This window comes from Furipterus horrens, unplaced genomic scaffold, assembly GCF_987537825.1.
Source record: "Furipterus horrens unplaced genomic scaffold, mFurHor1.1.pri manual_scaffold_6, whole genome shotgun sequence".
Lineage (NCBI taxonomy): Eukaryota > Metazoa > Chordata > Mammalia > Chiroptera > Furipteridae > Furipterus > Furipterus horrens.
In genome coordinates, this window is record NW_028327176.1 from 52,853,957 (window position 1) to 52,881,868 (window position 27,912).

General features: G+C 38.0%; 1 long non-coding RNA gene across 1 annotated transcript; it reads left to right on the top strand.

Annotated features, from left to right (window-relative positions):
- The first annotated feature begins 43 nt into the window (after window positions 1-43).
- Window positions 44-27,912, top strand: LOC150006201 (uncharacterized). The gene is made up of 3 exons (XR_016511734.1): window positions 44-179; window positions 13,285-13,363; window positions 26,831-27,912. It is a non-coding gene; the product is annotated as an uncharacterized LOC150006201 (long non-coding RNA).

Consider the following 27,912-nt stretch of genomic DNA (forward strand, 5'->3'; position numbering starts at 1 on the left):
AAATCCCAGAGAGGTAGAAGGGCAGCAGGAGAGGAGGCCCCTCCCTCCTTAGCTGCCTCAGTGTCAGGCTGGGCTCTGGCATCCTCAAAGCCTCTCCTGAAACTACTGCATGTTAGAGCATGAAGGCCAAGAGGAAGGCAGCCAAGCTGGAAGGCAGCCGAGGACCAGATGCTGTGGAGGTACGCACCCAGGAGGGTGGCAATGGGATGAGGAAACACTACCCTGTCTCATGGCCCCCACCATCACGCACCCCACCACCAACCTAACCAAGGGACGGCTGCCACACCCAGCCCGGGGCTAAGCCAGGTTGGATGGAGAGTACTTCTCCAAGCCTTGACTAGTGCGTCTGCTGGGGACAGCGAAAGGGAGTGCCTCATTTGAGACCATAGCGGTTGGGGGAAGTGGGGTCAAGAATGGAAAGGAAAGCTGGGATTAAAGTTTCAGTAACCTACCTCGAAAGCACCCAGGCATTGTGTGGGCCAGGATTCCAGGGCACTGAGTAAGATAGCCATCCCAGCAGGGATGAGGGCAGAAGAGGCACTGGCTGCTATTTGGCATTGGGTGGGCAGGTGGACAGAGAGCCCAGCTGCTCCTTGTTGGAAACCAGAGCTCTCCTCCCACCTTCTCCCACCGTAGGACCCCTTCCTATAACACAAGTTACGCAACCACTGCCTGAGGGCTCAAACCCCAACTAATGAGAATGGGGGGAGGTGGTAAGTTGAGACTCTCTGAAAGTTTGGTCTAGGGGAGGTCTAGGAAAGATACCTGTATGTGTGGTGTGGTAAAAAGAGAGTGAGAAAGCCAAGAGAGAAGGGACCAGGAGAGGCAAAGGCTGAAGAGTTTTGAGACAAATATCTGGCCAATATTTACAATTCATCTGTGCACTTAAGCAACATTTATTGACACAGAAAAAAATAAGATCCAATCAGAAACGTGCATCTATAGACAAACCCTAATCCTGATCACAGACTGAACCCAAATTTGGCCTCAGACCGAACTTTAACCCTGTCACAACTTTTCCACTAAACCTGTCCTCAGACTTACCCTAATCCCAATACCTCCAACTTCACTGAGCCTAATCTTGGCTACTGGCCACCTCAGAACTGTGTGTTTCAAGTTCAAAGGTACAAGAAGAGAGCACATAGATGTTTCTGGAGGAACAACACGAAGCACACAGCTGTAGGGCTTAGTGGGAATGACATTAGGCTGCACGTTGGAAATGGCTGCACCAGCCATGCAAAGCACTTGTTGTCTAGCAGCACCCTAACAGCCTCCATAATGAGGATCCCTCCTGCCCTCCGTCCCTTCTCCCTGCCTGCCAGGCAAGTGTGCCCACTCTTCCCTGACCCTAAGCTCCTGCCCAACTTGGGGCCCTTCTGAACCCCCTGTCCCAGCTTCAGAGCCCCTTGAGTCCCAATTTACAAGTCAAGCACAGTCTTCATCATCTTCCCAAACTAATCCAGCTGGTAGACCTTCTCCCTCCCCTGAACTCTTGCATCAAAGTGACTTAATAATCCACTTGGCCACTAATCACAAACATTTCTTCTTTCGTCTTCTTAAACTATGTTTTTTTTCCCTCGGCAGAATGAGTGCATGCAAGATATACACTCAAATTATGTCCCTAAGTAGATGGTAATTTTCTCACTATCATAAGCAATGCTGAGGTGAACATTCTTAAATACATCTTTATGCACTTGTATACTTTAAAAACATACTTTCATCCAGAGGGATACCCTGAACATAATTTTAAAAGTCAAAAAAGTTTATGTGCACAACAAAGGATGCCATCAACAAAATGAAAAGACAACCTACTGAATGAGAGATCATAGCATATTCACCAATGATATATCTGATAAGGAGTTAGTACCCAAAATTTATAAAGAATTTATAAAACTCACACCAAAAAAATCCAATTAAAAATGGGCAAAAGACCTAAATAAATACTTCTCCAAAGAGGACATACAGATGGCCAATAGACACATGAAAAGATACTCAACATCACTAATCATCAGAGAAATTTAAAACAGCAACAAGATACACCTCACACCTGTCAGAATAGCCATCATTAACAAAACAACAAACAACAAGTGCTGGCAAGGATGTGGAGAAAAGGGAACCCTCATTCACTGTTGGTGGGAATGCAGAGTGGTGCAACCACTGTGGAAAGTAGTGTGAAGTTATCTCAAGAAATCAAAAATTATAACCCAGCAATTTTACTTCTGGAAATATATATGAAAAAAAATCAAAACACTAATTCAGAAGAATATATGCACCCCTATGTTCATTGCAATGTTATTTACAATAGCCAAGATTTAGAAACAGCCCAGGTGTCCATCAGTAGATGAGTGGATAAAAGAGTTGTGGTACATTTACACAATGGAAGACTACTTGGCTGTAAAAAAAAAAAAAAGAAAGAAAGAAAGAAATCCTATTCTTTGCAATAGCATGGATGGACCTAGAGAGCATTATGCTAAGAAAGTAAGCTAGTCAGAAAAAGACAAGAACCATATGATTTCACTCATATGTGGAATCTAATGAGCAAAATAAGTAACAAAAATATAAATAGACTCATAGAGACTGACAGTTGTCAATGGGAAGGAGGGTTGTGGGGCTGGATGAAAAAGTGAAGGGGTTAAGAAAAAAACAAACCTCATAGACACAGACAATAATATGGCGATTATTAGAGGGAAAGGAGGGTGGGGGGTAGAAGAGGGTAAATGGGGGGATAAATGGTGATGGAAGGAGACTTGACTTGAGGTGATGAACACACAACACAATATACAGATGATGTATTATAAAATTTTACTCCTTAAACCTATATAATTTTGTTAACCATGTCACCCCAATAAATTCACTTCTGAAAAAGGAAAAAAAAAATGTTCATGATGAATACTAAAAAGGCCTTGGCTCACTCTTTCTCCTTCCCAGAGACACTCACAATTTCTGATTTTTCTGGCATTTAACTATTGATACATACATCTAAATAATTTGGTTGAATTATGTTTTCTTGATTAACTGGGTTTAAACATCATCTATTTACTTTCTACTATGAAAGATGAGTGCTCTTATATAGCCATACACCAAAAGTTCTCCTTTATCTTGTCTTCTAATAAATTTAAATTACAACATTTCCAAATCTGAGCCTTGCAGTATCCTATGATTTTATTTTCTTTCTTATAAAAGTTTTAGTTCTTCCTGGAGTTAATAACTGCTTCATTTTTATTTACATCAGTTTCTTGATACTCAATGCTAATCCTTTTAAAACTTTCTGATAGGCCCATAAAACCTCTCTAAATAATGTCAACCTCAAGTCATCTGCCATTTTTTCTTGAAAAGTTCTGCATGTAGCTATCTACCCTGCTGTTCTCAACTGTTTTGGCTCTTCAGCACTCCATACCACTGTTCTTATAGTACTTCTTTCCTCATCATCTTCTGAATTCACTTTGCTTCTCTGTTCTGTTGGCTATCTGGTTTCCTATCTCCCATGTTTTTATTTTCTTCATTATTCCCCTCTTTTGTTAGAACACAACCTCTTGTAGTTTCTTGAGAAAGAGTGGGAGATACAATTTTTGAGAAATTGGGTGTCTGAAAATGCTTTTATTCTACCCTGAAGATTTATTGATAGTTTAGCTGATTATAAAATTTTAAGTTTACACTTTAAAGATCCCTTCCACTAAAATATAGCCATATCCTCAAAAAATTATTTTAAACACTATTTCTATTTTAGAGTTATGCTCACAAAGCATAAGGAAAAGAAAAAGAAAAAAGTCAAGAAAGCATTCTTCCATCATTGAGATCTACAGTTTAGGTCAGATAGCCTAGCACTGGCTTTACATTAGAATCACATGTAGAGCTTTAAAAAAAATACTAATATCCAAAAATCTGATTTAATTGGCCTGCAATGGGGATGGGCATAAATATATATATATATATATATATATATATATATATATTCCCCTGGCTGGTTTGGCTCAGTGGATTGAGCATCGGCCTGCGAGCTAAGTGTCGCTGGTTCGATCTTCCAGTCAGGGCACATCAGAGAAGGAAAACTCTGACTCCAAAAAACCTCCGCTGCCTCGCGGCATACCTCTTCAGGGGAAAGGCTAAGGGAGTAAACCCCGACAGAAAATCCGGAGCCGGAGTCCCTAAGGCGGTTTGACGTTGTAGTCAACACCGGCAACTCCTGCGGCGCACCTGAAGCCAAGCTGTATCGACTCCGTCTTTCCCTTGGACCCTTCAGCTGCGAAGAGAGGGGCGGTCTGCTGCATGGGCAACAGCAGACCCTCCATATCACCCTGCCCAGGCTCTGTAGCTTCAGCTTCACTGGAGAGGACACTCCAGCGTCATCGCAAGATGTCGATTCAACACGGGAGGAGACAGATACCGTGTCACTCCCGAGTCGGACTGCACAGCCATTCTCGGCGATGCAGATAGACTCTTAAGAAGCTACACCATCGTCTCTCGAGACGGACGGCTGCCGACGACGACGATATATTTTAGTAGAAACTTCTCCTGGTCAGATGCAAAATGCTATATTTTTTATTATGATAAAATATGCATAACATAAAATTTATTATTTAATCATTCTTACTGTATAGTTCAGCACATTCATATTGCTGTACAATCATCGGCCCCACCCAACTCCAGAACGTTTTCACTTTTCAAAACTGAAATTTTGTACCCATTAAACAGTACCCCATTCCTCCCTTACTCCAGTCCCTGGCTACCACTATTCTACTTTCTCTATGAATTTTACTCCACTCAGTACCTCAGATAAGTAGAATTATACACTATAGTGTCCTTCTGTGATCACCTGATTTCACTTAGCATAATGTCTTCAAGGTCCATCCATTTTGTAGTATCAGAATATTCTTCCTTTTAAAAGCAGAATAAGCCTTCACTGGTGTGGCTCAGTGGATTGAGTACCAGTCTGTGAACCAAAGGGTCACTGGTTCAATTCCCAGTCAGGGCACATGCCTGGGTTGCAGACCAGGACCCTAAATGGGGGTGTGCAAGAGGTAACCACACATTGATGTTTCTTGCCCTTTCTTTCTCTCTCTCTTCCCCTTTTTCTAAAAACAAATAAATAAAATCTTTAAAAAATTTTTTAAAAACAGAATAATGTTTGTTTCTCCATTCATCTGTTGATGGCTATTGTGGGACATCTTTGTCTACTGTCTTTAATGATGCTATAATCATGGATATGCAAATATTTCTTTGAAACCCTGCTTTTAATTCTTCTGGGTACATACCCAGAAGTGGAATTGCAGCATTTTATGCTAATTTTATCTATACCTTTTTGAGTAACTACAATACTGTTTCCCATAGCAGCTGTACCATTTTACATTCCCATTAGCAATACACAAGGTTTATCTAATCAATAGATATTATAATTACTTTTTCTTATATTATTTATCAGTAAAGAGTTCAAAGTTCCTTCAAATAATGACTTCTCATTGGGATTATATTGTACATCAGAGTCATCTGAGAGATTGTTTTTTGTATCGATATATATAAAATCCTATGCAACCCTATTCACTCCATCTCTAAAACATACCAGATTATAATTTCTGGGATTTAAAATTTTTTTAAAATCTACCAGTAGGTTAAAAAATTCCAGGATCAAACAAAATAAACCATCCCCTCAAAAGGACCAGTAAATAAAAGGAAACTGGAAGAGATACAAATGTGAAAGAAGGAGTGCTCCTAAAGGCAAATTCCAATGTTGGCCCTATAATAGAAAAAGAAGCAAATCAGCTGCAAAGCTCAACTTGAAAAGAAAAGAAAAAAGCAACAGGAAATCAGAAAGTATAAGGTATAAAAATATCAGTAGTCTCCATAGAGTGAAGTAGACTGAAATCACCAGTTAAAAAATGGATATGGCCAGATTAGACTTTTTAAAAGTTTACCTATGTGCTGTTTTAAAATGACATGCATAAAATATATAGACAGATTGAAAGAAAAAGGATAAAAAAAGATATTGTCGGCAAATACAAAGAAAAGATAGCTAGGCAGCTATAAGACAAAAGTTAAGATGAGAAGCATTGTCAATGATAAAAAGTCACTATATAATGAGAAAAAGCTTACTGTACTGGGAAGATATAATAATTATAAACTTCTTAATACTTATTAGAATAGGTAATAGACCCTGGAAGAATAGACCAAGCCATCATTAAAATGAGTAATTTCAATACAACTCACTCATTTACTTGTGGCTGAAGGAGAATACAAATCAATTAACATATGTAAGATTTGCACAACACACTGAAGAAATTTTATTTAACGGACAGTTCAGTACCCCACAATTAAAAAATACACATACTTCTAAAATACACATGAGTAATTTACAAAAATTGACTACATATCAGGACATAAAGAAAGCCTTAACATATTTCAAAAAATTGGTATCATTTTGAATTACAATCTGATTACAATATAATAAAATAGAACCCAATAAAAAATGAGATTATTTTAGAAACACATTTCTAAACAATGGTATCAAAAGAAAACATAATAGAAACTTAAAATGGTCAGAACAGTAGAGTTCAGTTTCTGCCCATCATGGAAAAACAGTAAGATTTACTCTCTTACCTTTCACAATCATAAAACAGACAAATATATACAAAAATAATTTTCAGACATTGGTCAACAAGTAACACAGAACTTTAATAATTGAGAAACTAGAAACAAGAAATTAACCTTATGACTTTACCAGCTTCCTGGATTCTTGTCAGAAGCTATGCAAGACAGAAAACAAAGGAGAGATACCTTTAAAATACTGAACTCCCCCCAAAATCTATCAACCTAGAATTTTTACTCAGCAAAATATTTTTCAAAATTGAAGAGAAAATAAATAATACTTTCAAACAAAGGCTGAGAGAATTCATTGCCACAAGACCTGCACTATAATAAAAATTAAAGGATAATCATAAGAAAGAAAGAAAATAATACCAGAATAAAAGTGGATTCACAAAAAGAACAAAGAGAAGAAGAAATGTTAAAATTCACTTTTGAATCTCTTTATAAAACAACAGATAGTTTAAAGTAAAAATAATGCAGTTTATGCATATATAGAAGGTATATGTATAAAAATAGCAAAAAGGATGAAGGGGAAAGTAGATATATACTATTTTAAGGTTCTTAGAGCTACATATGATGATATGCATTATTTTAAATTAGACTATAAGCTAAAGATATTTATAGTAAACCGTAAAGCAACAAATAATAAAACAAAAATGTATAGTTAACAAGACAATAATGGAGATATAATTTTTTAAAAATTCAGTCAATCCAAAAGAAGAAAGGAAATAGGGAAAAGGGAACAAAGAGAAGGTGAAAAAAGTAACAGTGAAAATATTGCTATGGAAAAGATTGAAATGTACATTATGTATAAATGGTCTAAGCACACAAGTTAAAAGACAGAGACTATGGGATTAGTTTTTTTAAGCAAGACTCACCTATATATTCTCTAGAAGTAACTCACTTTAAATATAAGGGCACAGATAAGTTAAAAGTAAAATAGTAAAAAAATATATCTTGCAAGCACTATTTATAAGAAAGCTGGAGGGGCTGTATTAATATCACATACAATAGACTTTAGAAATAATAATATTACCAGGGACAAAGACAAAATAAAAGCATAAATTCATTAGAGAGCATAATTCTAAATGTTTATTCACCTAATAGTAGAGATTAAAAATAGATAAAGTAAAAATAGAGCTGAAAAAAGAAATGGATAAATTTATTGATATAGTTTTTTCCACTCTCCTCTCCCAGAAATGGGACTAAGTAGAGAGAAAATTAGTAAGAATATAGAAGACTTGAAAAAAGTACTATCAACCAACACAACTTAATTGACATTTATAAATCACACAATCCAGCTACAGAAAAACACAAATTGTTTTCAAATGCATGTGGCACATTCATTAAGATAGACTATATTCTGGACCATATAACAAAGTCTCAATAAATTTAAGAACATTGAAATCATGCAAAGAAAAGTTCTCCATCACTCAGATTTAAACTGGAGATTGATCACAGAAAAATATTGAAAAATCTCCAAATACTTCGAAATTAAACAACACTATTTTAAATAACCTATGCTTCAAAGAATTTATAATAAAAATAAAAACATTTTTAATTAAATGAAAGTGAAAACAATCAAAATAAGGCAGTACTTTGAGGAAAATTTGGAGAATTAAATACTTATATACTGGGGACATAAAGTTGCAAATTAATGGTATGTTTCCACCTGAAGAAAGAAAGAAAGAAAGAAAGAAAGAAAGAAAGAAAGAAAGAAAGAAAGAAAGAAAGAAAGAAAGAAAGAAAGAAAGAAAGAAAGAAAGAAAGAAAGAAAGAAAGAAAGAAAGAAAAAAAGAGAAAAAGAGAAAAAGAGAGAGAAAGAGAGAGAGAGAGAGAGAGGAGGGAAGGAGAGAGGGAGGAAGGAAGGAAGGAACAAAGGAACAAAGAAAGAAAGGTTACACCCAAAGTAAGAAAGAAAATAATAAAGAACAGAAATTGATTTTAGAAAGAAAACAGAAAACAATAAAGAAACAGAAAAACAATGAAACTAAAAACTATTTCTTCAAAATGCATTAAGTAAAAACTGACATCGCAACCATGATATCTAAACCTATAAAGAGTGTGAAAAGTTTCAGACCAATGTTCTTCATGGTATTTATAATATTTAACTAAGAAAAAGATCTTTAAACCTTTTAATAAACTGAATCCAGCAACATATTTTCAAAATGGGCAATGAGGCGCAATCAAAGGAGGTTTATTCCAGAAATGTAAGGCTGGTTTAGCATTCTAAGATCAATACATTTAATTTAGCATATTTGGCAAGCTGAAAAATGTTTCACCGAAAGGTATTCAAACCCTAATTTCTGGAACCTATAAATGTTATTTTATTGGGGAAAAAGTATTTTCAGATAAGAGTAAGTCAAGGATTTTGAAAATAGGTGCTAATTCTCACCTTGACTGGATTATTTCAGTGGGCCCTAAATGCCATCATAAGTATCCTTATAAAGGAGAACCAGAGAGAGGTTGACACAGAAAAGGAGGAGGCAATGAGACCACAGAGGCAATGATTGGCATGATATGGCCACAAGTCAAAGGAATGCCAACACCGTCTCCAGAGAATAAACCTGCAGTCATCTTGCTGACACTGAGTTGAAGAGCGGGCCTGGGGATCTATTAATAATTGCCTCAAGCTCTCAACCAGTCCTATATTGGCCACACACATTCCTTCCCAACTGGGACCTTCAATTCTTGGGTCTTATCAAGATTTTGTGGTATAAACCAGGTGAGTTCTCAGCTTTCTCAGGTTCGCCAAGTAAATTATGACTCATCCACTGATTTTCTAGCTTACAGATTTTCTCCCACTCTCCCCACCCTTGTATGTTCAAGCCTTTTAAACAATCCCTTTGCCGTAGCTTTAGTGGGATTTTGGAAGAGAGCAAAATTAAATGCATGTGTTCAATTTGCCACTCTCTGCTCATCCATTCATTTTCAACTTCCAAAGCTATGTTGACAACTATATTCTCTGTCATCTCCTTGTTATTTTACACTTCTCTTTTAGCTTTGTGTCTGCCTAGTGGGGTTCAGGGTTGACGGGGGCAGAGACAAATCTATTTATTCAATCCACCATGTTTTAGTTGAAGCTCTCCAGTTATTTGCTTAGGATAAATTCCTTCCAAGAAGTAGAATTACTGTGTCAAGGGCTTGCTTGCATTTAAGGCTTTTGGTAGAGATAGGAAAATTTCCCTTCAGGAAAGTTGTACTAATTTATAATCAAACCAATGGTGTATGGAAGTACCAACTTCTCTATATTCTGACATTGTGTAATATTACTTCTTTAGTCTTTGCCAATCTGTTAAGGAAAAAAGGATATTTTGTTTTGCATTTATTTTCACTATTGAATATCAATGTTTTTCAAGTACTTATTGGCTTTTACTTTGTGAATTGTCTGCTTTTATAATTAGCTGATTTTAGACTATTTTCTTAGTGATTTTAAGAGTTCTTTATATAGAGAATATTACTGTATTTTATTTGCAAAATAAACTACCTAAATGTCCTTATTTAAAGAAAAAGAGGCAGAGGGAGATTGGCATGGAAGAAGAGGAGGGTTATTTTTATTTTCATTGCACTTTAATTGCAAAAAATCCCACTTTGACAGCTTTATCTTTTCACTTTTTCATAATAGTTTTACAGCATAAATTTCTACTTTTATGTAGTAAAATCTATCAGTATCTTAGTTTATTGTGTTTCTTTTTTGCTCTAAAGAGTAGAAAGATTTCCTTATCCCAAGAAAGTAAAAATACTATCCTATATTCTCTTTTAATTTTTTATTTAAATATGTAATCAATATGAAATTAATTTTTATATAAAGAATAAAGAAAGGAATCCAATGATAGTTTCTCTTTAAAAAGACCCTTATGCAAATACCACTTATCAGATACTGGTATTATACTCTCATTTATTATAGTTTTAAAATATATTTTACTATCTGGTAGGAAAAGTATCTTCTCATTACTTTTCTCTTTCATAATTGTATTGGCGGTGCTTTTATATTGAATCTTTGCATAAGCTTTAGAACATGTTTCATATTGTCTTTGCACAAATTTTAAATCATTGAGTTTTGATAAGAACCACATCAAATTAATAGACTATTTGAGAATTGACCTATGATACATTATTCCGATATAGAAATTAAATATGATATCTATACCTATAATTATTGCTAGTTGATTGAATTGTATAACATTGCTAATATTTGATGATTTTGACCTACAAAACCACTAACTTCTTATGGTTTAACATAATGGTACACAGGATATTGTTCTCTAGATTTGCTTTTCCATTTTTTCAATGGAACTCACATTCAGAGAATTGGATTAATCCTAACCATTAGTTCACGACTCACTCTCATTGATTCACGCAGGATCTACTTTTATGTTTTCATTTATTTAGTTAGGCTGCCATGCTGTGAAAAAGCCTAGTTCCTTTGAGGTAAAGAGAGAAATCTCTGGGCAACCTTCATGGTGCCGGCCCCTGCTATTATACTCATCCCAAATGACCCAGCCATCGTGGAACAAAAGACAAGCCTCTCTGTGCCCTGAATTGCTGACCCAGAGAATCATGAAGTATAATCATAACAAATATTAATTAAATCATTAACCCTAGGTAATTTTTTATGAAGCAATAAATAATAGAAATTGATAGTTAGTTAGAATTACATAAGCATCCATGAACCCACCACCTAAAACAAAAGATTGGACTTTGACAATAACTTGCATCTAACTACACAGTCTCCATCTACCCCATTCTCCTTCCTGCCCCAACTCAGGTTAACCATCATTCATAAGCCTGTATTAATTTTTTTTTACTTTCGTCTTTGTATAGTTTTACTGACTACATATTTCTTAATATTGTATATATTTTTATTTTATGTAACTTAAAAACCGGTATTAGGCAGAATGTAGTCTTTTGGTACTTACATTTTTTTACTTAATATTATATCACTGTCCTGGCTGGTGTAGCTCAGTGGATTGAGTGTTGGCCTGCAGACTGAAAAGTTTATTGGTTTGATTCCCAATCAGGGTACATGCCTGGATTGTGGGCCAGGTCCGCAGTTGAGGGCAAGCAAGAGGCAACTGATCCATGTTTCTCTTGTATATGTTTCTCTCTCTCCAAAAAAAATTAATAAAATCTTTTTTAAAATCACCATTATAAAGTGATTTTTAAAAATATTTTATCACCAAGATTTATCCAAATGGTGTGTATCATGTCAGCTCAACTTGTTTTGACTGTTATATAATATTTTATCATGGGAATAAGTATATCACAGTTTACTCATCGGCTCTTCCACTGATGGACACATAGGTTGCCAGATTTTTGCTAATGTGAGCAATGCTGCTGTGAACATTCTTATAGATGTTTCCTGTTGTACATGTACAAAGGTCTTACGTATATATAGAAATAGAATTCTAGAACTAGAACTCCTGGCTCAAAAGGTATGATAAACTTTAGATCATCCAAAATAGTTTTCTTCTGTGGTCCTTTTAAATTCCCACCAGAAATGTATAAGGAAGAGGTTCTTGGGACCCTCTCTTCTGGTATTGTCAGACTTTTAAAGTTTTGCGAAGTGGATGGGTATTAAGTGGTATTTCATTGAAGTTCTAATTAGGATTTTCTTATCACTAACGACATTGAGCATCTTTTCATCAATAGGTGAGAGATATGTGTTTTCTCTTCTGTGAAATGTCTCTTCACACCTTTGGACAATTTTTTATTGGATTATTATGTGCTTTTCTTATTCATCTGTAGAAATGCTTTATATATTCTTAACATAGATTCATTATCATCTGTAGATGTGTAAATATTTTCTCTCAAGTTCTACTTTGACTTTTTACTTTCTTTTAAAATTCTTTTAGAGGACTAAAGTTTTTAATTTTTAATGTTGCCATATTGTCTTCGTTTCTTTGTTTTTGTTTTGTTTGTTTACACTTCAACAGCAGTTTTTGGTTCACAGCAAAATGAAGAGGAAGGTACAGAGATTTCCCATATACCTGTCCCCTAATGCATGCATAACCTCCTTCATTATTAACACCCCCTACCAGAGTGGTACATTTGTTACAACTAATGAACCTACATCAACACATCCTACATTGACACATTGTAATAACCCAAAGTTCATTGTGTACTTCACTCTTGGTATTGCACATTCTATGAGTTTGGACAAATTTATCATGGCATGTGTCCACCATTATAATATCCTACAGAATATTTTCCCTGCCCTAAAATACTTTGTGCTCCACCTATTTACCCGTCCTCCTTCCTTAAATCTTAAAAACCATTGATCTCTTTACTGTCTCCATAGATTTGCCTTTACCAGAAAATCATATAGTTGAAATGGTAGAGTATATAACCTTTTCAGATTGGCTTCTTTCACTTAGTAATAGGCTTTGAAAGTTTCTCTATGCATGTTCATGGTTTCATAGTTCATTTCTTTTTAGCACTGAATAATAGTCCAGTGTCTGGACATGTCTCAGTTCATCCATTCACCTATGTAAGGACATCTTGGTGCTTCCAAGGTTTTGCAATTATGAATAAAGCTTCTAAAAACATTCATGTGTGAGGTTTTGTGTCTACATGAGTTTCAGTTCATTGGGTAAATACCAAAGAACATGATTGCTGGAATGTTTGGTCAGAATCTATTCAGTTTTGTAAGATTGCTAAACTATCTCTGAAAGTGGCTGTCCCATTTTGCTTTCCTGTCCGCAGTGAATGAAAGTTCCTGTTGCGTCACATCCTCATCAGCATTTGATGTTGTCTGTGTTCTGGATTTTGGACATTATAACAGGTGGGTAATTGTATTTCATTGTTTTAATTTTCATTTCTCTGATTACATATTACGAGGAGCATCTTTTCTTGTGTTTATTTGCCAACTGTATATCTTCTTTGATGAGGTGTGTGTTAAGGTCTTTAGCCCATTTATGAATCAGGATGTTTTGTCCTATTGTCGAGTTTTAAAAGTTCTTTGTATATTTTGGGTAACAGGGTTTTTGCTGTTATTGTTGTTGTTGTTCTGTTTTGTTTTGTTTTGCTTTTGAGAATTTTTATGTGTGTTTATTTGACCCAAACTGACGACATTGCCAGGAAGCAAGATTTCAAATGCTCCCTTGGGTAACAGTGCTCCATAAAATGCGTCTTTTTTTTTCTTTTTTTTTTTAATTCTTACCTGAGGATGTGTTTATTGATTTGAGAGAGAGAGAGAGAGAGAGAGAGAGAGAGAGAGAGAGAGAGAGAGAGAGAGAAATATGAATGTGAGAAAGAAGCATCGATCAGTTGCCTCCCTTATGAGCCCCGACCAGGGATCAAACCCCAACCTATGTATGTGCTATGTGCCCTGACTAAGAATCCAACGCACAACCTTTTGATGTACAGGATGATGCTCCAACCAACTAAGCCACCCAGCCAACGTCATCAGATGTGACTTGTGCAAATATTTCCTTCTAGCAAATGGCTTGTCTTCTCATTCTCTTGACATTGTCTTCTACTTTTCAGGTTTTTAATTTTAATGAATCTAGATTGTCAATTTTTTCTTTTATGGGTTGTGCCTTCAGTGTTGTATCTATAAAGTCATCACTGTACTCATCATCTAAGTTTTCTCTTATGTTATGTTCTAGTTCTATAGCTTTGCATTTTACATTTAAATCTGTGATCCATTTTGAGTTAATTTTTGTGAAGGATGTAAGTTCTGTGTCTAGATTTTCTTTTTTTTTGCACGAAGCTCTTAATTTTAATATAAACAAATTGATTGGTATTTTCCTTATAAATTACATTTTTGTTTCTTGCTTAAGAAATAATTTTTAACTTTTGGATCTTTTTTTAAATTATTTGTTTGTTTGTTTGCTTATTTACTTTATTTTTAGAGAGAAGGGAAAGGAGAAAGAGAGGGAGAGAAACATCACTGTGTGGTTGCCTCTCACTCACGCCCCCAATTGGGGACCTGATTTGCAACCTAGTCACGTGCCCTGACTGGGAATTGAATCAGCGACACTTGGCTCGCAGGCCGACGCTCAATCCACTAAACCACAGCAGCCAGGGCTAACTTTTGGATCTTAATGCATAAGTCTTACGTCCATTTAGGGGTGATTTCTGTACATGGTGAAAGGTAGAATTCCAATTTAATTTTCTCCCACATGGGTAACCACTGTTTTCTAGCTATGTCCACTTCTTTGCTGATGTGATATGTTATCTCTTTCTTGTACTCAAGTTCTACACATGTCTGAGGCTGGAATTAGGCTCCCTGTCCTATAATGTCAGTTAATTAGGCTCTCCCTGCACCAATATCTCACTGTTCTAATTATGATAGCTGCGTAATTTGTTTTCATATTTGGTTGAGCAATTATTCCCCTCTCTGCTCTTGTATTTCAGAAGTGTCTTGGCTATTCTTGGTCTTCTATTTTGACACAAAATTTAGAATCATTTTATTAAGTTTCATTTAAACAAGAAAAAAGAAATGCTTGGAATTTTAATAAAATTTCCTTAAATCTATCAATTAATTTTGGGCAGAATTGACAGCTTCTTTATATTGTTTTCTTATTCTTGGCTATGTCTCTCCATATATTTATATCTTTTTAAATGTTCTTAGTAAAGTATTATGATTTTCCCTGTAAAAGTCTTGTTATCCATTTGTTAGATTTATACCTAGATATTTGACAATCTCTGGTCATATTTCAAATGTCTTTAATTGTGTTTTCTAGTTTGCTGTTGCTATGTAAAAATGCAACTGTGTATTTACAATTGTGTAAATTCTTATGTTTATTCTTGTTATATTTACTCATCTTACTAGAATCTATTCCATTAGTATGTTTGCAAGTAATTTTTTGATATTTTTTATATGGCTATATGATCATCAACAAAAAATGATGGTTTTAACCTCTCTTCTCCAATCCTTATGCCTCTAATTTCTATTTCTTGTCTTATTGAACTGACTAAATCATCTTATAAAATGAATAAAGATTATATTGTTGGCATCCTTGTCTAATTCCTGATTATAAGTGAAAACATTTTCCCATTTCGGATCACCTTTGTTCGAGACGTTTCACAGATAATCTGTATGAAGCATATAAATTTTAATCCTAATCCTATCATTAGAAAATGACTTATTTTGCTATTTTTGGAATGATTATGTGCTTTTCTTTATTTAGTTTGTTAAAGTTTATGGATTTTTCTAATATTAAACTATCCTTGCCCACCTAGGATAAACTCAACTTAGTGGTAGTGTGCTAATCTTTTTTAAATACTATTGGTTCTGTCAGACTCCATTTGAAAATATTTGTTTAAGGTATTCATATCTATACCCTTGACTAAAATGAGCTTATAGTCTTTCCTTCCTCCCTCCCTGCCTTCTTTTTTTCTCTTTTCTTTCTTCCTGAGTATGTCTTTGTTCAGCTTTGATATCAGAAGAGTAAAGTCCTCATAGCATAAGCTACATTCTCTCTTTTTCTACTGTCTGAAAGAATTGTACAGTATGTAATGATAAGTTCTTTGAAATGATTGTATTTTAGAATGCATCTGTAAAACCATCTGGAATTTATGCTTCTTTGTGGGGAGATTTTATTTTAATTCTTTCAGTTTTAGTTTTCTAGGAATTTTCCTGTTTTGTCTACATATGCAAAATTATTGGCATATAGTTGCTAGTTGGCAATGGTATATTCTTATCTTTAAATCTCTAAGTGAAGTTACCTGCCTTTACATTCAAAATATGTGTTTATATGTGTCTTCGTTTGTTTGTTTTGTCTTGTCAGAGACTGGTCTATCTTGTGGATTTATTCAAAGATTCAACTTTCAGTTCTATTTATTTATTTATTTTTAATGGAGAATAGAGAATATCTTTATGACCTCAAAATACAAAAGGCCTGCTAATGTGAGATTTCACGATGCACAAGTTATAATGGAAAACATTTCAAAATCTAACTGTATTAAAATTGAACAGTTCTCTATCCAGTCCCACGCCTTAAAGTACTTTTTATGTTTTTATTTTTTATTTTTTAATTTTTAATGATGTATTGATTATTCTGTTACAGTTGTCCCAATTTCTTTTACCTCTGCTCCCCTCTACGCAGTGACCTCCTCCCTCCAGTTGTCCACCCCCCTTAGTCCATGCCCATTGGTTGTGCATACAGTTCTTCTTTACATCTTCCTATCCTACTCCACTCCTTCCTACTATGCTTCTTAATTCCTGTACCATCTCCCTCCCTTTTCCCCCTTCTCCCTCCCCGCTGACCTCCCCCCATATGTTCCCCATACCTATAATTCTTTTCACACTCTTGTTGCCTACTTAGCTTGCCTTTGTTTCGATTCCCTAGCTTCTGTTGTTGGTTGTTGTGATACAGTTTTCATTTTAATGTTCATAGTTTTGATCTTCCCTCTCTTAAACAAATCCCTTTAACATTTCATATAACAGTGATTTGGATCTGGTGAACTCCTTCAGTTTCACTTTGTCCTGGAAGCACTTTCTCTGCCCTTCTGTTCTGAATGACAGCTTCGTTGGATAAAGTAATCGTGGTTGTAGGTTTTTGATTTTCATTACTTCGAGTATTTCTTGCCAGTTCCTTCTTGCCTGCAGGGTCTCCCTTGAGAAATCAGCTGATGGTCTAATTGGGACCCCTTTGTACATAATACTTCTCTTCTCTCTTGCTGCTTTTAAGATTCTCTCTTTATTTTTAATTTTTGACATTTTGATTATAATGTGTCTTGGTGTGGTTCTCCCTGGGTCCAGTTTATTTAGAGTTCTCTGTGCTTCCTGGACCTGTAAGTCTATTTCCTTCCCCAAGTTAGGGAAATTCTGCTTCATAATTTTTTCACATAATTTTTCAATTTCTAGTTCTTCTTCTTCACCTCTGGCAACCCTATAATTCGGATCCTTGCTCCTTATAGCTGTCCCAGAGGTTTCTGAACTTCTCCTCATTTTCCTCACTTTTTGTTTCCTCCTTTTGCACTGGTTGACTGTTTGTTCCTTCCCTATATTCTGATTTGTTGATTTGATCGCTGGTTTTTCTTCCCTCACCACTTGTTTCATATGTGTTTTTGTTCATTTCAGCAGGACTAGCCTTCATTCCTTCCCCATCTTGATTAAGTACTGCTGTTATTTCTGTAAGCTGTCTTATACTATAGCTCTGAACTGAGCCTCAGAAAGGTTATCTATCTGTTTGTCTGTTAATTCATGTATTTGCTTTCTGGTCAGCTGCGTGATTGGGATCTCTATCATTATCCCTGCCATCTTGGCAGTTTTTGCTTCCTGGGTGGGGCTGTCACACCTCCTACACTATAGGGGGCGGAGCCCTGTGCCCTCGTCACTACCGAGCAACCCTTCTTACCACACTGTGGCGCTTTTTCTGGGGGTGGGGGGGGTCCAAGATGGATTCCTGCCATTCTCTCTCCACTGAGAGACCGGGAGCCTCCTCCTCTGTCCCCACAGTCTGAGGCAATGGAGCTCTGCCTTCCCCAGCATTGGAATCATGAGCCGACGGGTCCGGTCTGCAGCTAGGGGTGCTCCCCAGGTGATTCTCACCTCCCCGTAAATATGAGTGTCTGTGCTTACCGCAGTCCCACCGCTGGTTGCTGCTGCTGCCACCACCAGCACAACTTGACGTCTCTGCCTCAGCTACGCCCCTCCTACCCATCCGGACGAGCACCACTTTTTATAATTTCATACGTTGGACTTCCATGTAGCTTTATTTTCTGGAACTTCTGGTTATTTCTGGTTTTGCGGTAGTTGTAGTTCTTCTTAGTTGTGGAGGGAGACGGAGCGTGTCAGTCTAGGCCTCCATCTCAGCTGGAAGTCTATATTCTTTATTATACCTTTGTTTCCTATTTCATGGTTTTCCATTCTTATGCTCGTTGGCTTCTTCTTCATTTTGTTTTCTTCTATTGTTCCTTTCCTACCTTCTTAAGCTAGACACAGCTCATCAACTTTAAGGTTGTCTTGTTTTCTACATACATATTTAAAGCTATAGTTTTTTGCAGGCTGACAGTTGTCAGGGATTGGGGGTGTTGGATGGGAGGTTGGAGGGATAGAGCAAAAAAGAAAAAACTCATGGATATGGACAACAGTGTGGTGATCGCCAGGGGGAGAAGAGTGGAGAGAAGTAGAGGAGGATATAGGGGGCATAAATGGTGATGGAAGGAGACTTGACTTGGGGTGGTGAACACAGAGCACAGATTATGTGCTGTAGAATTGTGCACCTAAAACCTGTATAAATTTGTTAACCAGTGTCACTCCAATAAATTGAATAAAAAGGAAAAAATGATAAAGCTATACTTTTTTTAAAGTTCCACAAGCTCTGATTTTAATGTTTTCATGATCATTAAGATCTAAGTATTTTAAAATTTCTGTTATAAGTTGTTCTTGATCTATAATTTAATTAGTAATGTATTTTTTCATACATATCTGTAAAGTTTCTTATTTATCTTTATGTTACTTCTAATTTAAATGTATTGTGGTCAGATATCATGTTCTATAAATATATGAAACTATAAATATTCTTGGTGCATTTGAGAAAACTATGTACTTTCTAATTTTTGTATGCAGAATTTCAGAAATGCCCATTACATCAAGCTTATAATTTGTACTCTTCATGTCCGTTCATCATGCGTATAAGTTCTTTGGCTACTCCTCCTATATTGTACTTTATATCCCCATGGCTATTCTGTAACTACCTATTTGTATTTCTTAATCCCCTCACCTCTTTACCCATTCCTCCCACACCACTCTCCCATCTGACAACCATCAAAATGCTCTCCATATTCATGATTCTGACTCTGTTCTTGTTTGCTTAGTTTGTTTTTATATTCAATTGTTGAAAGATATGTGTTTATTGTCATTTTATTGTTCATAGTTTTGATCTTCTTTCTCTTAAATAAGTATCTTTAACATTTCATATAATAATGGTTTGGTGATGATAAACTCCTTTAGTTTTTTCTTGTCTGGGAAGCTCTTTATCTGCCCTCCGATTCTAAATGATAGCTTTGCTGGGTAGAGCAAAGTTCCCCACTCTTCATGACTTTGAATATTTCTTGCCAATCTTTTCTAGCCTGCAAAGTTTCTTTTGAGAAATCAGTTGACAGTCTTATGGAAATACCCTAGTAGGTAAGTAACTGCTTTTCTCTTGCTGCTTTAAGATTCTCTCTTTATTTTTAAGCTTTGGCATTTTAATTATGTGTCTTGAACTGGGTCTCTTTGCATCCATCTTGTTTGGGATGCTCTGTGCTTCCTGGACTAGCATGTCGATTTCTTTCACCAAATTAGGGAAGTTTTATTTCATTATTTTTTTCAAATAGATTTCCAATTTCTAGCTCTTTCTTTTTGCCTTTTGGCACCCCTGTGATGCAAATGTTGAAATGCTTGATGTTGTCCCAGAGGCTGTTTACACTAATCTCATTTTTTTAAATTCTTTCTTCTTCTTGTTCTAATTGGTTGTTTTTTGCTTCCTTATGTTACAAATCATTGATTTGATTCTTGGCTTCATTTACTCTACTGTTATTTCCCTGTAAATTGTTCTTTATTCCAATTAGTGTATCCTTTATTTCTGACTAGATCTTTTTTATGCTATTGAGGTTCTCACTAAGTTCTTGGAGCATCCTTATAACCAGTGTTTTGAACCCTGCATATGATAGATTGCTTATCTCCATTTTGTTTAGTTGTTTTTCTGGAATTCTGATCTGTTCTTTCATTTGGGTCATGTTTCTTTATCTCCTCATTTTGGCAGCCTCCCTGCGTTTGTTTCTAGTAGAGCTACTATGACTCTATCTTGGTAGCATGGCCTAATGTAGTAGGTGTCCTGTAGGGTCCACTGGCACAGCCTCCCCTATCACCCAAGCCAGGTACCCAAGGTATGGGCTGAGTACACCCATTTCTTATAGTTGAGAATTGGTTGATGTGGGTAGGTCAAAGGGAGGGATTTATCCAGGCCAGTCAGCTGCAGAGACTGGCGGTGACCACTCATCTCCAACCTCCACCCTCTGTGGAGGATCAGCTGTGCAAGGGCAGGGTGGTGATGCTCCAGTGTGGCCTGTAGCTGTCCGGTGGATGTGCAGGCTCTGAGGTTTCCCAAGTGGTGCAGGCCAAGGTCAGCCCCAACCTGTATTCTGTCCAGGGTCACCCTGCATTAAGTACAAAGCAATCTGCCTATCGCTGCTACTTGTGCTGGGCTTGGAGGTTCCCAGGCAAAGCTAAGCTGTGAACCTATGCTGGCAGCTGCTGCTAGTGCCAGGCCTAGGTTCACTTAGCAAGAGGTACAGAGGCTGGGGGCTCACTGAGGCTGGCTGGCTGTTGTTTGCTTGAGAGAATTTAGGAAGTTGTGAAGCATGAGCCAAGACCAGTCATTCATATGGAAAAGCCACTGCTAACAGCTTGGGTAGGCCTGTAAGATGTGTGCGACAGAGCCTCAGGGGACCTCCAGGGGATGACAAAGAGTGTTAGCCAAGTTGGTGGAATCTCAGATATAACACCTGCCTAACAGCTCTGTGGCTCTCTGGGGTGAGGGTTCAGAAAAGGAACAATAGCCTCTGGCTGCCTTTATGTCTGGAAGAAAGCTATTCCTCAGCTCTTGCTTTGATGCCAGACACTTCCTCCTCATATGCCACTGGTGCCTTTCAAGCAGCTACCCTGGTGCCAGGGCTTACAGGGAGTGAGTCTGAGTAAGTCTGTCTGTGAGTTCTTTAAGAGGATCTCCTTGGTTCTCCAGAAGTTTCTTCTGCTGACTCAATCCCCACTGGTTTTTTCAGCTAGAAGTCATGGAGACTTACCTTTCTGGCACTAGAGCCCTGGGCTGGCGAGTCTAGTGTGGGATTGGGACCCCTCTCTCCTGAGTTATCCCTCCCAAATTTTTACGCATAATGCTTGGGTGTGGAACTAGCCCATTCCATGTCTCCATATCTTCACCCCTCCTACCAGTCTGGATGGAGAGGTGAAGATATGGATATAGTTTCTTTAACCATAGTCATCAGATTTCTATTCAACTCTTTTTTTTTTTATTTTCACTTTATTTTTTTTTATTTTTAATATGCTTTATTGATTATGCTGTTACAGTTGTCCTGATTTCTTTTCCCTTTGTTCCCCTCCACCCAGTGACATCTCTCCCTCCAATTGTCCTCCCACCCCTTAGTCCATGCCCATTGCTTGTGCACATAGTTCCTCTCAACATCTTCCTGTCTACTCCACTTCCTCCTACTATGCTTCCTAATTCCTGAACAATCTCCCTCCCTTTCCCCCCTTCCCCTCCCTGCTGTCTTCCCCCCCTAATGTTCCCCATACCTATAATTCTTTTCACACTCTCCTTGCCTACTTAGTTTGCCTGTGTTTCAGATCCCTAGCTTCTGTTGTTGGTTGTTGTGATACAGTTTTCATTTTAATGTTCATAATTTTGATCCTTTCTCCTAAACAGTGGTTTGGATCTGATGAACTCGTTCAGTTTTACTTTGTCCTGGAAGCACTTTCTCTGCCCTTCTATTCTAAATGACAGCTTCGCTGGATAGAGTAATCATGGTGGTAGGTTTTTGCTTTTCATTACTTTGAATATTTCTTGCCAGTCCCTTCTTGCCTGCAGTTTCTTTTGAGAAATCAGCTGACAGTCTTATTGGGACGCCCTTGTATGTAATTCTCTTCTTCTCTATTGCTGCTTTTAAGATTCTCTTTAGCCTTAATTTTTGACATTTTGATTATAATGTGTCTTGGTGTGGTTCTCCCTGGGTCCAGTTATTTTGGAACTCTCTGTGCTTCCTGGACCTGTAAGTCTATTTCCTTCCCCAAGTTAGGGAAGTTCTGCTTCATTATTTTTTCACATAATTTTTCCATTTCTAGTTCTTCTTCACCTTCTGGCAATCCTATGATTCAGGTGTTGGCCCACTTATAGCTGTCCGATAAGTTTCTGAGTCTCTCCTCATTTTCCTCACTTTTTGTTTCCTCTTTCTGCACTGGTTGACTGTTTGTTCCTTTCTTATATTTCGATTTGTTGATTTGATCCCTGGTTTTCTTGCCCTCACCACTAGTTTTGTCTGTGTTTTTGTTCATTTCAGCAGGACTAGCCTTCATTCCTTCCCTGTCTTGTTTAAGATCTGCTGTTAGGTCTGTAAGTGCTTTTATAAGCAAAGCTCTGAACTGTGCCTCAGAAAGATTTTCTATCTGCTGCTTCATTAGATTAGAAATTTACTGTCTGGTCAGCTGTGTCACTGGGATCTCTATCATGATCTGTGCCATCCTGAACAGTTTTGTGTTTACCTTTGCTTCCTGGGCAGGGCTGTCACACCTCTTACACTATGGGGACAGGGGGTGAGCCCTGTGCAGTCATCACAACTGGGCATTTTCTGCGGGGGTGGGGGTCCAGGATGAATTCCTGCCATTCAATCTCCGCTGAGAGACTGGGAGCCTCCTCCTCTGTCCCCACCCCCACCGGGTCTCAGAGTCCAAGGCCTTCCCTTGCTTTGGAATCGCAAGCTGATGGGTCTGGTCTGCAGCCAGGGGTGCTCCACAGGTGCTTCTCGCCTCCCCTTAAATACAGGTTTCTGTGCTTACTGCTGTCCTGCCGCCGTCACTGCTGCTGCCGTGGACAGCACAGCTTGAAATCTCCTCCCTGGCCTCACCCCTCCTACCTGTCCGGACAAGCACCACTTCTTTATAACTTCATACGTTGGACTTCCATTTATTTTCTGGAACTTCTGGTTATTGCTGATTTTGCGGTAGTTGTATTCCTTCTTAGTTGTGGAGGGAGATGGGGCATGTCAGTCTAGGCCTCCATCTTGGCCAGAAGTCACCTGTGTTTGTTTGCTTCCACGTCCCAGGGAGAGCTGTCGCTCCTAATATGTTGTAAGGGGCAGAGCCTTAGGGATTCATCAGTAACGGGCAACCTGTTTTACCACATTGTGGCGATGTATGCAGGGGAGGGGTCTGAGAAGGAAAAATGCCGCTTGCCCCGCATTCGCCCCCTTTCCAGGCACTTCTGCACTGGACTGGTGCCCCTCTAGCTGGTGCCCTGGCCGTCGTTCCCAGAGTGGGTGGGTCTGCGGGTGTTCTAGGTCCGTGGGGGCCCTTTAAACAAGCAGACTCTGCTGAGACCTGCAGTTTCTGCTTTCATCTCAACCCCCACTGGTTTTCACAGTCAAAAGCAATGAAGCTTGATTTTCCCCGGAGCTGGGACAGTGAGCTGCTCTAGTGAGGAGCTGGGAATGCTCCCCAGGTGTCCCTCCTGACTTTTTAAAATGTAACTTCACTTTCTGCTGGCCTGCCGCTGGTGCTACTGCTGCCACCACCACACGTGTCCTCTCTGCCTAGGCTCCACCCCTCCTACCTGTCTGGATGAGTATTTCTTCTTTATATCCTTGTTTGCTGGACTTCCATGTACTTTGATTTTCTGGAACTTCTGGTTGTTTCTAGTTTTGAGGTAGTAGTATTCCTTCTTAGTTGTGGAGGGAGAAGCAGCATGTCTGTCTATGCCTCCATCTTGGCTGGAAGTGTTATTGCCATATATTTTTAAGTCAAACTTTATAGGGTTTTGTACTGTCTCTTATTCATAACATTTTGTGAATTCTTTGTTTTCTTAGCACTGCTTATGATTTTCTTTATTGTCTTTTACACAAATATACACCTTGGTTTGTTAAATAAGTGTACCAAGTCTTTGTTTCCTAATTCATTGTTTTGCTTTTGTCTTATTAATTTTTTATTTTACTTTCATTAAGTTTCTTTTATTACTCATTTGTAAATTTTTTAGTTAACTGTTGAATGCGTTTGCTTTTATTCTCTCTTACTTTATTATTGTTATGGCTTTGTACTGTGACCATTTAGCTAAGCTGGAGGAAGTACAGTTTACTGAATTCCCTTCATTAGGTGGTTGTGGGTTAGAGTGAGCCTCAAGAGAAATGTGCTCTTTGGGTGGCAGGACTGAAGGAGCAATACTTTTTTAAAATCAAAGGTCAGTGTAGAAACAGGTGCTACTGCAATTTATAAATGCTGTGTAACTGCTAGCTGATCTTGGTGTGGGTAGCAGCCAGGCCCTTGTTCCACTGATCACCTGCTTCTCAGAATTCTGATCCTGTTGCAGTTATCATTGGTACAAGCTTATTAGAGTGGTGGGAGAAAGATATATTTCCTATTTGTCATGGTGGGTTCCAGATCACTTACTCTTTCCTATTTCACATCCATCTCCCTTTCTGATTTAACCTAATCTAAGGATTATCATTGGAATAACCAGAGGTTTTGGGTCTAGGTTAATTCTATAAATTTCTTTTCACTTTGGTTAGCTCTCTGAAGACTTTTTTCTCATTTTATTAAATTTCTAATTATCTTACTAGCAATTTGTACATTAACTCTAAGTTTTACAGTCTTATTGATTGCCACCATTTGTTTTATAACACATCTTCCATATTGGAATTATTTTGATCCATGTCTCAGTTATATTTCTTCAAGTAACTTTTTAGAAGGGGTATGCTTTCTGAATCATGGTATATCTAAGAATATCTCTGGGTTGCCTTCCATATGAACAAAAATTAGGTTGGGTAAGTGCACAGCTCTTTCTGCTGGCCCAGCACCCATCTCTTTCTCTTAGGAACCGCCTCTTCCTCATTCTCCATTCATATGGTCTAAGTGGCAATGATCCCATCCCCAGATCCCAGGGGTAAACAGATATATGACATTGAAAACATAGCAATCCCTTGGCCATCTGATTGATACAATAACGGACACAGACCAATGCCAAGCTAATGAGAGTGAATTTTGCTGAAACTATTATAAAAGCAAAGTCCTAGAGATGCCTATGGCCAATTGGGCCACCACGTCAATGAGAAAAAAAGCCAATCTAAAGTAATTGCACAGCTGAAGGATGACAGGAATCAAATTCTTGAGTACCTGGATCCTTTCAGGAAATACGATGTAATGACTGACAACTAAAAATCCAAACAATAGATTCAATTACTTCTGAATCTTGATTTCAATTTCTCCTTCATCTCATTGGGAATATGAATATAGACTATTTCCTTCTTAAAATCATGTTTAATGGAGTAAATATGTTTCATAGAGGGGATATATATATATTTTTGCTTTGAATGGGTCCCTTGTTTACAGCTTCTAAATTTGTTCATTTATCTGGTGGCTTTTGTTTGCTCATACATAAAGGTTGCATATATTGGTCCAGGATTGGGACTTATAATAGATGCTGTCAACAATTGTTTATGTGTTGACACCTATTCAAGTTGTTTATTTAGACCTGAGTTAAATAGATCTTTCCTGTGATTTCACTCTGCTAGATTTGATTTGAGGATGGCTTCCAGTTTCCCAGGAGGAAGGGGTGGGTAAGGACCTGGTGATCCATGCAGAAGGATTTCTGTTCCTATGGTTTCTGTGGCACTCTAAGGTTTGTTGGGTCATTGCATCCTTTGTCTACCCAAAACAGTGACATCAAAGATGTTCCTACCACATGCAGGCTGGAGTCTCAAGCCTTGGCCAATCTCCTTCTTTATGTGATACATGCCACAGCTTCCAAAATCATTTACGGAGTTGTAATTCCTGCCTCCTCTCTATCTCACACCACCAGTTATTCCAATTGACTCATAACTAGCCCTCAACTCAATGCCTGTCGGCTCTAATATTGGCTCTCCAGAGGTCTGCTAGGTAACCTGTCCACTTATTTTCCATGCAAGATGTAAACTTACTCTACTTCAACCTCAATAGTTCTCAAACCCCAAGAAGCAACTAAGCAGCCAAAGTGAACAATTATTAACCCCAGGCAAAACAAAAACGTTGTACAAGAAAGGAAATGGTCATAGTATACTACCTGGCTCAGCTGTGAAGAATGGATTATATGGTAATAATGTCAAGACTAAATATTAGTCCAAATAAAAAGATATAATTCCATTAGAAGGCTGGAAAGAGGGCAAGTGTATCTGTACATTGGGGAGGGAGTGGTAGTTAAAAAAAAAAAATTATAGTAGGAAACCAATAGATAATATCTAAATCAACAAAAAATAAAAGGCTGTATAATCATGATATTTAAAAACATGGAGACTAATGTCACTGAAAGAGTTAACAGTGGTTGCCCCTGGGAAGCAGGACCAGAGGAGGGGAGAGGTAAAACTACTAAACTTTTAAAACTGTGTATGCATAGAACTTTGTCAAAAACAAAACATATGTTTAAGTAAGGTGTTGAAGTATGTGAAGGCATTCTGTCATAAGCTATTTTTTATTTATATGTTTTAATTAATGGTGTTCTTTTCTGTCATTATTAGTTTTCCTGAAGTTTTTCTTTTTCCTCTTCTTTCCCTTTCCTCCTAGTTCGGGCCTAATGATTGAGGACAATGCTGACAGTAATGACAGCTGCTAATCTTCATTCTCTTATGAAATCCTTTCAACAGCACAATGAAATAGGGGCTACTTCCTGTTCTACCTGAAATAAAAGGAACGTCATGTTTAGGAGCAAGTGATGGATCAAGGGTTTGAATGCAGCATTGTGATCCCAGAAGCTACGCAATGACACTGGATGGCATTGAGCTCCCTACTGCTGAAGCAAGTGGAAATCACAAGTTGTAGGCTGACGACTTCAGTCTTCCAACTTCAACCCTGCAGCAACCAAGAGCCATGAGTGAGAATCCCCATCATTGAGACAGCACACACCCTGCCCACTTTGACCAAGCAGTTATTATTTCATCTGTCTGGGGCCCACATCAGTGCTCCCTGACACAACCAATGAGCCAGGATTTTATTGTCCCAGGGTCGTACCTGGCACTTAGAGGACAGCTCATGGTCATCAGCTGGAGCCCCTATTCCAGCTCCTGAGGGCTTCTTTGTTAAACATCAGCTGGGTACAGCCCCTACTTGCAGCACCTGGCAAGACATCTCTCTCATCCCTCCCCAGGAGAGTGAACACAGACTAGGTGGGAAAGCCAAGGTTATCAAGGGCCTAGAAAGGAGTTACCAAGTAACAGCTCATATGCAAGGACAAAGTGAGGGGCCCCAGCTCAACACCTTGAAAGATGGTGTGGTAGTGAAAGATGGCTAGAAAGTCTTTGCTAGTTCCTTGATTGAGAATGGAATCTAATTCCTTCCTCCTAAATGTGGGCTGGCTCAGCTGCCTCTGTCAACCAGAACACCTACCCTTGGAACCATCGTGCTGGAGAGGTCACCTATGAGCTCTGTGGTGGACAGCCCAAGCTGGGCTCAGCCTGGCAGCTTCTCTCTAGGCTGCTGGGGGCACTCACTCTGAGGAAAGTCAGCTGGGAATCCTGGATGTAGGAGTGAAGCCTTAGACCTGTCCTTCCACCAGCCAAGCATCACTGAGTGACTTTAATCAACATCATGAAGAGCAGCAGGATTGTCCATCTGAGCCATGCCTACATGTTTGCTCCACAAAGTTGTGG